Source organism: Euphorbia lathyris, chromosome 6 (assembly GCF_963576675.1).
Source record: "Euphorbia lathyris chromosome 6, ddEupLath1.1, whole genome shotgun sequence".
Lineage (NCBI taxonomy): Eukaryota > Viridiplantae > Streptophyta > Magnoliopsida > Malpighiales > Euphorbiaceae > Euphorbia > Euphorbia lathyris.
Genome location: NC_088915.1, coordinates 26,250,590 through 26,254,264, shown reverse-complemented (window position 1 = coordinate 26,254,264; position 3,675 = coordinate 26,250,590).

Below are 3,675 nucleotides of genomic sequence, written 5' to 3'. Positions count from 1 at the left end.
AAAGAATATTCTATTGCATTTAGTGCTTATATGCAGCCCTAAGGGCTGCATATATCAAAACCGTAAAATATTTTAGACATTTTTAAAAAACTAAACATGTTACCTATAAATTAATCATAATTTTTTTGAAACTGTCTAAATATTTTATTATGTTATTAATGTACTAAATGTTTTTTTTTGTTAGTAAGAGCATCTCCAAGAGCCTCTTAGTTTGGCTCTTAAGTTAAAACTAGTAATGTGTCCGCGCGTTATCTAAATTTTTTGTACAATTATTTAAGATTGTTTAATTTTTTAATTTTATATCATTTACATATAATGATATTGATATTATTTTAAAATGTACATGTTGGGATGTTTTATAAGAATTTTTTTTTGCTACTATTTTTAAAAATTTACATTTTGTTGGAAGTTTTTATCTACAAAATTTTAGATTGCCTCAAAATTGTTTTTTTTTCTACTACATTCTAGAATATTTGATAAATATATGAACTTTAATTAAGCATGCATTTATTTATAAATATTTCTTGGTTTATATGGTAGTTTAGATGTTTAAATATTGTGTTAATTATTATAATAAAAAATTAATTGTATAATAATTTTATTTAAGTTATATTGGTTTCAAAGGTATTTATTAAAAGTAAATGAATGAAACTTAAGAAGTTACATATTTATTTATTGAAATACGAAAAGGTGCAAAAATAACTTCAATGTTGATATTCAATGTTTATAGTTTAAAGTTAACATTATATTTTAATTATGATTAAACCAGAATGAAACTCTTCAACTTGAAGGGGTGTTTGTTTATCTATTTTTCACCTCCTGTTTGTCTTTTCATTTTAAAAGGTAGAGTTTTAGGTGTTTGGTTAGACACCTCATATTTGCTTTTTACAGCTGGAAAATATATTTTTACAAAAGCTTATAATCTCTGCTTTTTGAAAAAACAGTCTTTTCCAAATGCAAACAACAAATAGGAACAGTAACCAGCAGACAGGAACAACAAACAATAAGTAGTCAAACGGACTCTCGAGATTTTTAAAATTATTATTTGGAAACAACTGGAAATATTTGACATATTTATAAACTCTTAATATATGCAGCCCTTAGGGCTGGGCTACATATAAGCAATAAATGCAATAGAATATTCTTTTGTATTTTCAAGATGTATATTTATTATGCATTGAACTTTTAAATACATCAAAATTCATTTAATGCAATTATAAATTCTTTTATATTTTCTATATCTGCATTAATTTTTTATTTTTTGAAAAGATATCTGTATTTATTATTTCAACAGGTTATTTATAATTGTGTTAGTAACAGAATAAAAGTTACAAATAACTCGTCGAAATAACACAGTTACAAATAACCTGCCGAAATGATAATGTTTAAGTCTGACAGATAAAAGTTACACACAAAAAATGCATACAACCCGTCAAAATACAATTAACTGCTTTATTTTATCGACGAACTTCTTTGGAATATGTGATGTGATAGTCAAATAACTGTCAAATCAGTAAGTTCAAATTTTCTGTTGTGTAAGGATAAAATCGAACATACTTGACGTTGTTAGGGGTAAAATTGCACAAATTCATAGATACAGGTAAATCTGCACTGTTTAAAAAACGTTAGAAGTTCAATGTATAATAAATGCAGGTTATTTGTAACTGTGTTATTTCGACGAGTTATTTGTAACCTTTATTCTGTTACTAACACAGTTATAAATAACCTGTCGAAATAATAACTGCAGATATCTTTTAAAAAATAAAAAATTAATGCAGATATAGAAAATATAAAAGAATTTATGATTGTATTAAATGAATTTTGCTGTATTTAGAAGTTCAATGCATAATAAATATACATCTTAAAAATACAAAAAAATATTCTATTGCATTTAGTGTTTATACTGCATGTATTAAAACCAATAAATAAAATATAAAATAAACTCTAAATCTAAATAAACTCTAATTACTAATTCCTATTTCTTTCCTAAGTTGCTCTTATTGGTTCCACCCCCCAATTCCCAAAGACCACATAAATCTCTTTCTATTCCTAAATCCTAATGCAATTCATTCCTTCATTCAATGAATCTTACAATTTCCAAAAGCCTCTCCTCTTCTTCGTTATCTTTTCATTTATATCAATGAAGTTCTCCTATTCCTCTCTCTCTAATATACTTACAACTAATTCCTAATTCCTATACATGACTCAGACTTAGTTCTTCCCCATTCCCTTCTCTCTCTACTTTCTAATTGGAAACGTTCAATTATATATTTGTTTTGTATGATTTGGTATGATGTGTTGTTTTGAAAGATTTTTGGTATGAACATAATGTTAATATAATATTGCAGGGGAATCGAACGGAATGGCAATATACAGATTTTTGGTATGAACATAATGTTTTGTTTTGAAAGATTTTTGGTGTGAATAAAATGTATATATTGCAGGTGAATGGAACAGAATGGTAACATACAGATTTTTGTACATAAAATTCTAAAGATTTCTTGTGGGAAAAGATTTCTATTATGTATATGCCAAAAATCTTTCAAAACATGTATCAGATGGGTTTTTACATTGTGCAAAATATGCCTTTGTCTCCTGCGGGAAAAGATTTCTTGTATATTATTAACTCTGACAATGTCTTTTTTTTATATCAAGCTTCCTTTTTTTTGTTCAGAAAGAAAAATTAGCATACTTTTTTTAAGATATTACTATTTTCTTATTTGTTTTATTTTGGTGCGCTTCTTAATGAATGTTTGAATTGTTTCGAATTTAAGTTACCTGTATTACTTTTGCTGAAAATCCATTGCTTTTATCATCTGCAAAATGCATGCCATAAAGTTGTTGCTTCGTATTTCAATTATCCTTCAATAAGATGCCTATCCCTTCATTCTTATTGCTGATTGACATTTCATGCTTTAAATGCAGATTTTCAGCATTCTATTGTTTTAGAAGGGGAGCAAAAACAACAGATGTTATCACTGAGAACAAGGGTAAAATAGTTCAATTATTTTCTTTAGAAAACAAGTTAATTGGAGAGAGTTGCAAATTATAAAGGAATTCAACTGAATACGTTTCGTTCAAATGCTTTCCAAACAAAGCCTTAATGAATATACATATGATTTTGAATTAAAAGTACCTGCATCATTTTTGCTGAAAATCCATTGCTGTTATCTGCAAAAGGCCTAGCAGAAAACTAGTTGCTTCTTATTCCAGTTACCTTTCAATAAGATGACAAATTCCTTCATTTTTATACCTGACTGACATCTCATAATTTTATTGCAGATTTTCAGCATTCTGTTATTTTAGAAGAGGAACAAAAACAACCAACAGATATTATCACCGAGAATAAGGGTAAACCAATTAAACAATTTTCTTTACGAAACAACTTAATTGGAGATAATTGTAAACTGTGTAGGACTTAAACTGAATTCCTTTCTGCCAAATGCTTTCTTTCCAAGCAATGCCTTGCAATGTGTTTGGATACCTCATTATGGGTCGGAATTCAATTCAATTGAATATTTTTTGCCCAATTTTCATGTTTGTTAGCAAAAGAATCTAAAAGAATTGAATTCTCTCGTATTTTTGTGACGTGAGAACTGGAAAGTAGAAAGATGACAGATTTGTGTTCAATTGGGAGTAGAGTAGTTTGTGAAGCACATATTTGTACTTGAATTC